The following is a 13384-nucleotide window of genomic DNA, read 5'->3' as shown; positions in this document are numbered from 1 at the left end:
ATGTCACTAGTGCAACTTGGGAAGGATAGGGTTGTTTGCTGTTCTGCATATTGAGTTGCGGAATTGCTAGGGATATTGAAAATTAGTTCAATCTTCTGCGCAGAAGACATATACAGTAGTCCCTCGCTATACCGCGCTTCACCTACTGCGGCTTCACTTCATCGCGGGTTTCTGAGGAAGTCGATCTGCAGATTTAAACAGCCCGCCGAACTCGATCGGCAGATTTTTTTAAAAAAATAAAAAAATCTAAAATTGTAAATACTGTATTTAAATACTGTATCTAAAATAAATACTGTGTGGGAAGGGTTTATAAACACTTAAAACAATGAAAACTTACCAATTACAATATAAATACTTAAATAAGTACTATCAGTCGATAAATTCCCCATCGCGGATTTCACCTATTGCGGCCGGGTCTGGAACGTAACACCAGCGATAGGTGAGGGACTACTGTACATTATTACATCATCTCTGACAGATAGTCATCCAACACTTTCAGCCAAGGAGACAGTTTTATTGTAGCATCTGAACAAATTTACTATCCTAGGATGACCTGTAGCAATGAACTAGGCTCATAAATATCAAGCACAGATGAAACTGGGGAGACAGAAAGAGATGTAGGAGAAAGTGATGTGTGAGAGCGGGACAAAATAGTAATGGATTAGAAGATGCTACAAACATAAAGAACTATGTAAGACTATGGGCATCTGTGGAGGGCATGGTAGGGGCAACTGATGACATGTGCAGAATGACATCATCATGCACACTGTGATTTATGTATATGAGGCAAGTACACAACTGCAACTGTTAGATGATGCGCATGTCTCGTCATGTGACATCATTACAATTTGTTATGAGCCTTGCTGTATAAGATGGAAAAATATGGGTGAGAAAGAGGAGAGAGCTGGCTATGTTACCCACTTCTTTAGGTTTCTGCACGATAGCGTCATCGTGTCTCTTAAAAGCAAGTCTAAACACGTTCATTTCAAAAGCATTCTAGCAAACATGAAGACAGCGAATTGGCTGAGCTCCAAGGAAAAACACATTTTTAAAAACGTTCTGTCTCAGTTTCATGTATAACATGTACTGTAATTAATAGGATATTTATTTATATGGCTATCCAATCTTCATTTCCACAACTTTGGAACACTCCCAACAATAATCCCACCGTGAAAAAAAACAAAATAAAAGCAGAACATGGTGCCTCAACCAAAGCTTTTCAATGTACAGTGATACCTTGTCTTACAAACTTAATTGGTTCCGGGACGAGGTTCTTAAGGTGAAAAGTTTGTAAGATGAAACAATGTTTCCCATAGGAATCAATGGAAAAGCGAATAATGCGTGCAAGCCCAAAATTCACCCCTTTTGCCAACCAAAGCGCCCGTTTTTGCACTGCTGGGATTCCCCTGAGGCTCCTCTCCATGGGAAACCCCACCTCCGGACTTCTGTGTTTTTGCGATACTGCATGGGAATCCCAGCATCGCAAAAACAAGTGCTTTGCTGGCAACTGAAGTCCGGAGGTGGGGTTTCCCAGCGAAGGGAGCATCAGTGAAATTGCAGCATCACAAAAACACCTCAAGTCCTCAAAACCCCACCTCCGGACCTCTGTGTTTTTGCGGTGCTGCGATTTCACTGAGGCTCCGCTTGCTGGGAAACCCCACCTCTGGACTTCTGTTGCCAGCTGCTGGGATTCCCCTTCTGGGATTTCCCTGTAGCATCACAAAAATACAGAAGTCCGGAGGTGTGGTTTCCCATGGAGGGGAGCCTCAGGGGAATCCCAGCAGTGCAAAAACGGGTGCTTCGCTGGCAATGGAAGTCTGGAGGTGGGGCATCCCAGCGGCAGCGGTGGGTTTGTAAGGTGAAAATAGTTTGTAAGAAGAGGCACAAAAATCTTAAACCCCAGGTTTGTATCTCGAAAAGTTTGTATGACGAGGCGTTTGTAAGATGAGGTATCACTGTATTAATATTATATATAATCCATTAACTTAACCTCACTGTTTCCCAATGTTTGGGGAGAAGAGCTAGTTTTTTTCCCAGCATTCCAGAAGGATGAAAATTTGGGGATCTCTGGACCAGAAGGAAGTGTATTCCATGGAGCACGAAGTGCTGCAGAAAAGCACACTTGCTTGATCTCATTAGAAGGCAATATTTGAGGGACATGGAATAGGCCTGCCCTCTGCAACCTGGTGCAACAGGCAGAGATCCTCAAGGATGATTCCACAAATAACCTAGCCCCATGCCATGAAGGGCTTTAAAGATGATAACCAGCACCCTGAATTGCACCTGGGAAGAAACTAATATTTGTGCAACAGCTGGGCAATATGCACAAACCAGGGGGTGCCCAACACCGCATGAGCTATTGCATTTTAATATATGGATGGTATTTAGCCCTATATGGAGAGTGTGGAAATAGTCCCACTGGGAAGTGACCAAAATGACTAAAGCATGAGTGACCACAAACAAACACACACACACACACACACACACACACACACACACACACACACACATGGTTACATATTTTTGCTGATAAGTGAAAAGGAAGAAATTTGATAGGAAACAAACATATGTGTGCGTGTGCGTGTGTGTGTGTGTGTGTAACATATTAAAGGGTGTACATAAGTGCACTGGTGTGCCTTTCGTTCCCTGTCCAATTGTTTTTCCTTTCTCTCACTTATCACATATATTTTCTTTCTTTCATATATCCTGTCCTCTAAGTTCACTTTACCCTTATATATATTACTACATGTCTATTTTTCTTCCTATGTATTTGTGTATTGGACAAATGAATGAATAAATAAATAAACAAACAAACAAACAAACAAATAAATAAATAAATATTTCTGCTGATAATGAAAAGGAAGGAACGCAACAAATATATATATATATATATATATATATATATATATATATATATATATATATATATTTATAAAAAGGAGCTGTGACGTTCCTTCAATATACCAGGGTGATCCAGCACCTGGATATATATATTCATTCTGTTGGATCACCCTGGTATATTGAAGGAACGTCACAGCTCCTTTTTATAAATATATAAAAACTATATTCAAAGCAGCACGAAGCTAACAACTTCAGCCTGATGATGGTGAATGTGATTTCACCGAAACGTCGCATAGACACTCAAAATATTACACGGGGTAAAACCCGAACTCAGAACAATCTACATACATATACCCGTGAAAATCTACGAAAACAAATATATATAATATTATTTAATTTATACGCGCCCAACTCCAAAAGGACTCTGGGCGGCTATTGTCAACTAATCTTGTGGAGATGGATGCAGTTGTTAGCATTTCACTGTTTTGTTTCAGAGTACTTTTTAGTTGTGTTACTTCAGATTATTTAACTATGTGAACATTAATGGGTGTGGACTGAAGTTATTCATAGAGTTGTCAGAGCAATAAGTTCTCGGTATGCCTTTATCCCAACCTGTTAACAGAGTAATGTATCGGTATTTACATATGCATACATTCCTATCTTCCAAATTTAAAATGAATAATATTTTAATAACAGGAATGCATGCTTACTCAAAATAAGATGTTGACTTATACAGGGTTGTTGATTTCAGGGTGGTTGTTCCAAATTCAATGGAAATATACAGTGAAACTATAAATTTTAGAGGTTTTCATTTTTGCTCTTCTATTGACTATCGCATTTGTGTTTACTACAGGCAATTTCAGAAACTACTTTTCCTCCATAAAAGTTGTCCTCCTCTCCCAGACACTAGAAATTCTGCTTTAAAATGCTTCTTTCACATTTGCATACACACATGTGCGCTACACACACACACACAAACTGACTCTTTTAAAAAGTAGAATTCTCATTTTGGTATTCTCATAAATAAAGTTAGAGCATGCCAGATGATTTAGGAATAGTGGTTGGGCTGGGGGTGTGTGTTTGTGTCTGGGCAAACAAAAGATCCACAATAGGGGGGAAATGAGGGTTTTTTTGGGGGGGGTTGTCTTTTTAAAAGACCTGCCAGGTCAGTTCTTCTCAATCTCATCAACTTTAACATACCTGGGCTCCAATTCTAGACAACTTAAAAGTTGCTGAAATTGAGAAAGACTATTCTAGATGGAGGACTCCCTTCATCCTCAATCAGAAACCATCACACAACCATTTCAATCTTTTCTGTTATAACAAATATCCTATGGTCAGAGAAAAATGAAAAGAAGCAGATATAAATATTGAAAAGATTAAAAACTAGAACATGGAAATCCCAGGGCTTGAACGGGCTTCTTTTCCCTGGCACAGACTGAATTTATAGACTTGTATCCTTCCTAGCTGTCTTTGCTTCCATTCTCATTTCTCTACAATAGAGACAGGTAATTTTCACTTACCTAGTTTTGCTGTTTAAGCCGTTTCCTCTTTCAGCCCAAATCTTCTACCAACAGCTTTCCACCTACAGTTGCAAATTCTGTTCACTCGTTAAAGTGATTTAAAGAGCTTACACTGAAATTCTGAGGCCTGGACTGGGAAAATCCTTTTTGAGAACAGCAATGACCTTCAGTCGGAGCACCTGTCATCAGACTCTTATGTGTTTGGAACAAGGTTTTACCAAGACACTGTTTACTTTGTTTCCAGAGTCACAGCAAGCCTGATTTAAAGCAACAGGTTCCTTTTATTCATTTGAATGCAAACACAATGCTAAGCGTCATTTGCACTACTTAAGGGTTTAGTCATCAGGCTTTGTCAGGCCATTGAAATAATGTCTGGGTGAGGACCTAAAGCCACTATATTGACATGTGAAGACTGCAAAGAATTACAGGCGTACCCTTTATTTTTTATTTATTCATCATATTTTGAAATCACTCCTCTTCCTCACAAAAGGACATATACTATATAAGATGAAGGCAAAGTGGAGATATAGCTATTAAGTGTTGGTAATGACTTTTAAGCCGCCCTGAGTCTCCGGAGAGGGGTGGCATACAAATCCAATAAATAATAAATAATAAAAATAATAATAATAATAATAAAGCCCTACATGGCATTGGACCAGAATACCTCCGGAACCACCTTCTACCGTACAAATCCCAGCGGCCAATAAGGTCCCACAGAGTTGGCCTTCTCCGGGTCCCGTCGACCAAACAATGTCATTTGGTGGGCCCCAGGGGAAGAGCCTTCTCTGTGGTGGCCCCGGCCCTCTGGAATCAACTCCCCCCAGAGATTAGAACGGCCCCCACCCTCCTTGTCTTTCGCAAGTTACTCAAGACCCACCTATATCGCAAGGCATGGAGGAACTAAGATATCTCCCCCAGGCTTTTTATATTTCATGTTTGGTGTGTATGTGCTGTATGGTTTTTAATTATTGGGGTTTTTATATATTTTTATTATTAGATTTGTCCCAGTGTTATACTGTTTTTATTACTGTTGTGAGCCGTCCCGAGTCTTCAGAGAGGGGCGGCATACAAATCTAATAAATAATAATAATAATTATCATTATTATTATTATTATTATTATTATTATTATTAAACATAATGAAATTTGACTGCTTTTCTAATACGGGTAGACCTTGCTTAGCAACTGCCTCACATAGTGATTATTTGCAGTTATGACGGTGATGAAAAAGTAGCTTTGACTTCAATCCTTGCAAAGGAAAGCTGAAGTTAGACCATAAGCACTATCATGGTTAACTAAATATATCTATTAACTGGGCAAGAGAGGAATGGAACTGACAAATTCACTCAAAATCATAAGATGGAGAATGTTTAAAGGAGTGGCTGGATTGCTGGGGCACTTTTATCAATGTATCAAAAATATGTCCACTACCGTGACATGTCAAAGCAAAAATTTGATGTACAGTGATCCCTCGATTATCGCGAGAGTTCCGTTCCAAGACCCCTCGCGATAATCGATTTTTCGCGATGTAGGGTTGCGGAAGTAAAAACACCATCTGCGCATGCGCGCCCTTTTTTCATGGCCGCGCATGCGCAGATGGTGGAGTTTGCGTGGGTGGCAGGGAAGACCCAGGGAAGGTTCCTTCGGCCGCCCAGCAGCTGATCTGCTCGGCAGCGCAGCAGCAGCGAGCAGACGAAGATCGGGGTTTCCCCGCCGCCCACGCAAAGGGGAAACCCCGATTCGGCTCCTCGCTGCTGCTGCGCTGCCGAGCAGATCAGCTGCTGGGCGGCCGAAGGAACCTTCCCTGGGTCTTCCTCGCTGATGCCCCCGCTCGCCCGCCCGCCCGCCCGCCGCCCGCCAGCAAGAGGGGGAGAGATAGAGAAAGAGAGAGAAGGAAAGAAAGAGATGAGAGAGGGAGGAAGAGAGTGTGAGAGAGGAAGAAGCAAGATAGAGAAAGAGAGAGAGAAAGAAAGATGAGAAAGGAAGAGAGTGACGTCATCGGGTGGGAAAAATCGCGATATAGTGTTTCGCGAAGAACGAGATCGCGAAAATCGAGGGATCACTGTATAGTTAATTCAAGAAACCCCTCCAGATATTTTATCAAATATGAAAGCAAAGACTTTTGAAAGAAAAATTTAGGATTTTTCACTAGGATAGGCTGCGTTATCGATCAAAATGCTTTTAAAAAAAGTTATTGTCCCATTATCAGCCTATTTCAAGAATTACCAATACAGTGGTACCTCTGCTTAAGAACTTAATTCATTCTGTGACCAGGTTCTTAAGTAGAAAGGTTCTTAAGTAGAAGCAATTTCTCCCATAGGAATCAAAATAAAAGCAAATAATGCATGCAAACCCATTAGGAAAGAAATAAAAGCTCAGAATTTGGGTGGGAGGAAGAGGAGGAAGAAGAGGAGGAGGATAGTCACTGCCGAAGGAAGAAGGTGAGGTGAGGGAAATAAAAAAAATCCTAAACTTTAAGGCTTAAAAAAAAAGAGGGACTTTGAGACGGCGAGGAGGAGCACGCACCTCCCATACACCCGGCGCGAGGCTGCCTCCCATACACTGCGCCAGAGAGAGAAACCTGGGGGGAATGGCAGGAAACTGGCCTGGGCCTTCATGCTGCTCTCAAATTTCCTGGGAAACTTTTCTGGGCTCGGGTTCTTAAGTAGAAAATGGTTCTTAAGTATAGGCAAAAAAATATTGAATACCCGGTTCTTATCTAGAAAAGTTCTTAAGTGCAGGCATTCTTAAGTAGAGGTACCACTGTACTTTATATTCGTAACCCACTCACCAGTTTTGTTTCTTTTAATAAAAAAACCTGGGAACTACTGAGGCCTCTTTCATAACAAGTGACACCACAAATGGAATACAGTATTACAAATGAATGCTCCATTGTTCGATATGCTGTCATTACATTCTTGTTCAGATTATTTCTGAATCCTTTTATTAGTGCACCCACACATCTAATTTACATTTTATAACTAAAAGAGAATCACTGCAACCACCTTAATTTAAAATCAGCAAAGTAACAAATAAAAATTAATGGATGTTGAAAAGCTTGATTTTGTCCTTACTTGTTGGATTGCTTATCATTCCATTTCCAAATGACTCATTCTTAGTTTACCTCAATAAAGTCAGCGAGGAATCAAGCCTATAGCAGAAAGCTTTTCATTAGCTTAATGAGAATTTATAGTTAATTACAGCATTTGGCAATTTGCTTTTTTTACTGAAAAGGTAGCAGGTTGGATGGAGGGAAAGAGATTAACATATGTTGTCCATAATCTTCCAAGAGTTCCTGTGAACTCTTGTGGCTTATTATCTTTTGTCTCTAAGGGATAACATGCAGTATATATACCATTAATGCGGTCTTTGATGAAGTTCCGTTGTAAAATCTCTAGTCAAATAGTCCTCGGCTTATGATGACAATTAAATCTAAAATTTCCATTGTTATTCAAGACAGTTTGTTTGTTTTTTTGCTTGCTTGCTTATCTATCTATCTATCTATCTATCTATCTATCTATCTATCTATCTATCTATCTATCTATCTATCTATTTATTGTTAGAGTTGAAAGGGACCATGCGGGTCATCAAGTCCTAAGCAGGATGCCTATAGCATCCTAGTCAAATGGCAGTCCAATTTCCTCTTAAAAATGTCCAGAGTATTGAAGTTCACAACGTCCGCTGGTAGGTTGTTCCACTGGTTGATCGTTCTGACCGTCAGGAAGTTCTTCCTTATTTCCAGGTTGAATCTCTCCTTGGTCAGCTTCCAGCCATTGCTCCTCGTCTGGCCCTCCGGTGCCCTGGAGAATAAAGTGATCCCCTTCTCTCTGTGGCAACCCCTCGTATACCTGTAGACTGCTATCATGTCCGCTCTGGCCCTCCTTTTCTCTAGGCTATCCATGCCCAGTTCCTGCAGTCTCTCTTCGTAAGTCTTGGTTTCTAGACCCCTGATCATTTTGGTTGCTCTTTTCTGTACCTTCTCCAGAGTTTCAATGTCTTTTTTGAAGTGTGGTGACCAGAACTGAACACAGTACTCTAGGTGTGGTCTGACCAGGGCGTAGTAGAGTGGTATAAAGACTTCCCTGGTCTTGGAGTGTATTCCCCTGTTGATGCAGCTTAGGATTGTATTGGCTTTTTTGGCTGCTGCTGCACATTGTTGGCTCATGTTTAGTTGATTATCCACCAAGACTCCAAGGTCTCTTTCGCCGTCGCTACTGCTGAGAGGGGTTAAATGAATTTTGTCCCATTTTATGACTTCTCTTGCCACAGCTGTTAAGTGAAGTGAAGTTAGTAACATGGTTGTTGTGAATATGGCTTTCCCATTGACTGCTTGACAGAAGGTTGCAAAAGGTCATGTCCATGACCCCAGGACACAGCAACCCCATAAATACCTGCCAGTTGCCAGGGGTCCAAATTTTGATCATGTGACCACAGGATGCTGCAACGTAGTCTGTGACTTATGACCACAATTGACCCAAAACTCCTGCTGCTAAGTGGGACAGTTATTAAGTGAGCTTTGTCCCATTATATTACCTTTCTTGCCACAGTTGTTAAGTGAATCACGGCAGTTGCTAAGTTAGCAGCACAGTTGCTAATGAATCTGGATTCTCCATTGGCTTTACTGATCAGAAGGTCACAATAAGGAATCACTTGATCCCAGGGCACTGCAGCCCTCATAAATAAATAGCCTTTCTCCAAGGGAGATGGGTGCCTAAGAAATACGAAATATAAATAAAATTAATGAATACATGTGGCAGAACATTTCGTGCCGGTTTAGGTCTTACCAGCCATCTGTGGACAGCCCACAACATGTTAGATGCCAAGGCCCCCTTTGAACACAATAGACGAACAACAAGAAGGTCACAAAAAGTGATCACAAGACTCTGGGACACTGCAAGTGTCATAAATATGAATCAGTTGCCAAGTGTCTGTGTCAGTACCATGTATGATACTATGTTGGGTTACAATACATATAAACTATGAATACTGTATATGTTTATGGGATATATCATTAAGAGAAGTGTGCCTGTTGGCCATAAGGGGGAGCTAACAGAGTTCATGTTGGGGGAGTATTTCTAATAGTTACTCTACGTATAGAGCTGTGTGCTGATATTATCCGGTTTGTATTTGATATTGAGATTGTATTTGTGATGTGAAGTGTTTAGAGATTATTCTACTTTGTGTATAATATATATATTCTGTATTGGTTTATTTGCCTGAACAGTCCATTGCTGTCACTACTCACACCTTACTCTGTCTTAAAGTTGTTTTGTGGATATATTTTTCCCTAAACAATCTAACAAGGGTTATGGGCCCAGCACATTTCTGCTGCCATTTCATGTGGCTTTTGGGATGCTGCAATGGTTATAAGTGTGAGAACCAGTCATAGGCCACTTTTTTCAGTGCCATTGTAACTTTGAAAAGTCACTGTTGTAAGCCTAGGACTACCTATATAATAGGGTCATGTTCACTTTTTCAGTGCCCTTCTAATTTTGAACAGTAACTAGATGAATGATCAAGGACTGTCTGTATACTGTATGAATTCACATGTGCAAGTATACAGTACTGTAAATCATCCAGTAGCCACCATGACAGCAGTGGGTTGTTCCTGGTTCAGCCCAGTTCTGATTGATGAGAAAAATCAATTAAAGCAAGTGTGTACAAAGTTACAAGACAATGCTTTAAAAATATAATTGGGACAGTTAATATTTATCAATAGTTTTCATTGTCTGATTCAAAACATCCATCACATAAACATTTTAGAGCTCTTAATCTCAGTATGATTTAAAAGTCTCAGTATGATTTACAATGCCTGGCCTGTTTGTAGAGTGACTTAATCCCAATGGAATTTTTCCTTGTGCATAAAAGATAAAGATGTAGCATTTAACTCAGATTTGTTCAGATTAGTTCTCATAAAAAATGCATCAGTCCACTGTACAAATGATCAAGAGTAGGAGAGTATATCTGCTTCAAAAGAAATGAGATAACTAGTGGCTATTTTCCATCTTTTCAGTTAGCTACATAAAATATGGATGCAGGTTAACAATGTGAAGAATGTGCTTAATTTATTAATATATTTTACCTGCATCAGAATATGATCTTATGTAAGGAAGAGCTTTGACCAAGAGCTTTGGACATGTTGGCCAGGGAACTTTTAAATGTTGTGTCCAAGTTGTATCTTATAAGTAGAAATGAAAGCTTGGCAAAGCCTTTTGAATGACAAAATGGACACAATGTCCTATAGTTATTGCTTAATTTTCTTTGCAGCCATAAAGATATAGTGAAATGTAACTATTAGATTTGCACGTAAATGAAGAGTTGAGTCACAGGAACAGTTCAGCACTTTTATTGCCTATTAGCTAGTACTAATAGGGACTGCCGGCAGGTTGCAGGGAAGCTGCTTTTAAGAGCTTCCCTGAAATCTGCTAGCCATTGACAGCAGTTTATTTCTCCCACCACTGGATTAGCCAATCAGCGGCCGCTATGCAAATTCATACTGCGTATGCCAGTACTTCCCCTCTTCCCTTCCCCTCTTAATTTCTGTAATGTTGAATCTGGAACTGACGTAGGTCATGTAGTCGCATAAATAAACAGGGCACCGAATAACCTTACTTGGCCTACATGATTCAGTTCCTTGGGAGTCTTTGACTGGAGTGGACATGCCTGTTTCTGCTCCTCCATCAGGTTGACGAAAAATCTGGAACCAGCCTCTAGGCATGGTGACTGAAATTTCTGTGTCTATCCCTTCCGGTCCCAGTTGACGTCGCTGGACTCCAGGAGCTGTAAGTAGGGGAGGTCCTCAGCCCTGGCTTAACAGACATCAGGAGACCAGGAAAAGGAGCAGGAAGGAAGCTGGATTCCCAGTCCCCTTTCCTCTCTCCTCTCTAGTTGCAAAAGCTCTTTACGTTTAACCCCTTCACTAATGAACTGCACTTTGCTGCGTTTTGGCACTCATTTGAGGAGGATCTCCCATGCTCCCGGTTCAGCCACAGCAGACCAGGAAGTCACAAGAGGAGAAGGGAGGAGGAGGATGGTTGCCCAAAGGGAGGGGAGACACACACACACATGCACACGCACACACACACACAGAGGGGAGGGAAAGGGGGACATTGGGAGAAAGGGAGAGAAGGATTTTGTGGCTGGGTAGGCCTGGCTAGGGAGGTCATGTGACTGTGGCAGTGAGTGACATTGAATTGGCCATGCCCACCCAGGTTTTGTGGCTCCCAGTGTGGTTTTTTTTCTGTGGGAAATGGGTCCAAATGGCTCTTTGAGTATTTAAGGTTACCAGCCCTTGACCTAGATGATTAAATCTAAGAAGGAGAAATCAGAAGTGTTGACTGAAACACAGGTTAAGTTTATTTCAGTTGATTGACTAAAGACTCCTCATCTCTATTCATTTAGTCAATCATATTTCAGTGTTCTGCATTCATTGATATAGTGCAGAATGACTTTTTAGATTGTTGGAAGAACGTATTTGCTAGAAGCTATGAATGTTTTGGGAAGAACTCTATCAATGTGACTCCTGCTTAATTTTGTACACCAAATACAAAATATCCCCATAATTTCAGATTTAGCATTTCAATAATGTAAAGCAGGAATGTTGTCATCACATGACATATCACAACTTTTCCCCCCTTCGCTAAACCAAGGGTGGGTGTGGCTAGCTTGTGATGGATTTGGCTTGCGTGGGTGTCACGTGACATACGGAGACTTTTTTTTTACTTTAAAGAGCCGGGTGGGCATGACACATCTGACACCCCTGATTTACAGTATAATATCAGCTTTTTTGGTGTTCTGTTGACAAGGTACTGTGAATTGTCATAGAACTGTTCTGATTCTTCTTCTTCTTCTAATTTTGAGATGAAAACAGACATAGTGCATTGTTATAATAATGATTGGCTTGAATTCAAATAGAAAACATGTTGTTATTTTTTAAAAGTAAAGATGGCTGTTCCATTTCTTTTAAAGTTTTCTTCTCTGTGTAGAAATTTTGATGTTTTTCCGGTGAAGAAAAATAATTTTTAAAACTTCAGCGTTGATTTTCAGAATGTCAACACTTGTCTTGAGATTTCTGCCGTGACAATATTACGTTTGTCCTAGTTCACAGTTCTGACATTCCTCCATGTACCAAAGACTCTGCAGTATCATTTTTTAGCACTTTGTCTTAGATCAACGGTTAGACATCATCACAGTTTTTAATCCAGCCACTGCCTAAGAAAAAATTTAACTCATACTTCTGGTTTTCTTCAACAGTTCATTACTGTGTAGATACCTTCTAACTTGAGATTACTGTGTAGAAAACTTCTAACCTTCAAGTATTACACCGACATTGCCTCAATGCAGTGTTGCCATTTCCATTCATATCAGCAGATCATACATAACGAATCAGACTAAGTATGATACTGGGGAAGAAAACCAAGAAATTGATTTATAATAAATAAAAACCCAATAAACCACAACTAACTTCCTATCCCTCAACCAAAGCCATTCTCATCATACTGCACATGTTAAAAGTCCAGAATTACTTTACCACTAATAAACTAAGCTGGGGGTGATTGATACATTAATTTTGGTAGTTTTCCATGTATGGGCAAAGATCAGAATGCCCTCTGGTGGTCAACTCGTTATTGCCAGAACTGCCCATATCTTAAACGCAAAGTCTTCTCTTATGGAATAATGTTAAGATTAATTTATATTGTAAGGATACAGGTAATCCCTGATTTACAACAACTCGTTTAGTGACTGTTCACTAGTGACTGTGGAAGTTACAATGGCACTGAATAAAGTGACTTATGGCCATTTTTCACACATATGACTGTTGCAGCTCATGTGGTTTACATTTATTTATTTATTTATTTATTTATTTTATTTGTCATACAAATATAGTATTGTATTGTAGTATGTTTAACATAATATAAGTATAAAGTAGAGATAGAAAAGATAAAAAAGACATTTGGACAGGAACGGTAGGCACAAAGGTGCACTTATGCATGCCCCTTATTCAGAATGCTTGGCAACTGG

The 13384-nt window shown here is 40.1% G+C and overlaps 2 protein-coding genes across 2 annotated transcripts in view; one reads left to right on the top strand and one right to left on the bottom strand.

The window, feature by feature from the left end:
• NGEF (neuronal guanine nucleotide exchange factor) overlaps positions 1-4565 on the bottom strand; it is an 89916-nt gene extending 85351 nt beyond the window's left edge. The window contains exon 1 of the mRNA XM_070753046.1: positions 4365-4565. The gene's annotated coding sequence lies outside the window, so the exon portion shown is untranslated. The remainder of the gene's footprint in view (positions 1-4364) is intronic.
• The window catches only part of INPP5D (inositol polyphosphate-5-phosphatase D), a 170738-nt gene that overhangs the window by 33423 nt on the left and 123931 nt on the right, over positions 1-13384 (top strand). The gene's annotated exons all lie outside the window — the stretch shown is intronic.

Source organism: Erythrolamprus reginae, chromosome 5, assembly GCF_031021105.1.
Source record: "Erythrolamprus reginae isolate rEryReg1 chromosome 5, rEryReg1.hap1, whole genome shotgun sequence".
NCBI classification, from domain to species: Eukaryota; Metazoa; Chordata; class Lepidosauria; order Squamata; family Dipsadidae; genus Erythrolamprus; species Erythrolamprus reginae.
This window is presented reverse-complemented; position numbering and strand designations above follow the sequence as displayed.